General features: G+C 66.2%; 1 protein-coding gene across 1 annotated transcript in view; it reads left to right on the plus strand.

Moving 5' to 3' along the window:
• The first annotated feature begins 307 nt into the window (after positions 1 to 307).
• MEMO1 (mediator of cell motility 1) overlaps positions 308 to 559 on the plus strand; it is an 82,052-nt gene continuing 81,800 nt past the window's right edge. Inside the window, exon 1 of the mRNA XM_004686316.2 lies at positions 308 to 420. The gene's annotated coding sequence lies outside the window, so the exon portion shown is untranslated. The remainder of the gene's footprint in view (positions 421 to 559) is intronic.

Below are 559 nucleotides of genomic sequence, written 5' to 3' on the forward strand. Positions count from 1 at the left end.
CCTACAGAAGTGTAACGAAACGATGTTACACTGGTGGTCCTGAGAAGCCAAAAGTGGCATTTGCAGGAGCACAGGGTCACTACCATGTGTCTACTACGACAAATGAACTTCCCAACGTGGCCAAAGACTTGCGTCCCTAGGAGTGAAACCTTGGGGTGCGAACCCGGTGCAAGATGGGGGTGGCAAGCTGGACTTCCCTCTCCTCGGCCTGCCCCGGCGGGCCCCGGTGCTCTCCGTTTACCGGAGTTGGCTGGGGGAGGGGGCTTGCCCTGCGGCTGCGTCCTACTGCCCGCGCCCTCCCCCTCCCAGCCGCTGCTGCCGCTAAACCCCGGAGAGCGGAGCGTGCCCGTTGAGATTCCTCGGCGGGCCTGGCAGCGGCTGCTGGGCATGCTCAGTGGGCAGGACCCGTTAGAGTGGCGAGTAAGGAAGCGTTGGCTCTTCTCCGGGTCTGCCTTCCCCGGTTCAGGCCCCGGCCCTGGGCTTTCGTGTGCGCGGAGCGGCGGCGGCCGCCGCCTCCTCGCGGGGCCGCCCGACCCCAGATGCCTTGTGGCCTGCCCGG

Source organism: Condylura cristata, unplaced genomic scaffold, assembly GCF_000260355.1.
Source record: "Condylura cristata isolate star-nosed mole 26May11 unplaced genomic scaffold, ConCri1.0 scaffold00020, whole genome shotgun sequence".
Classification (NCBI taxonomy): Eukaryota; Metazoa; Chordata; class Mammalia; order Eulipotyphla; family Talpidae; genus Condylura; species Condylura cristata.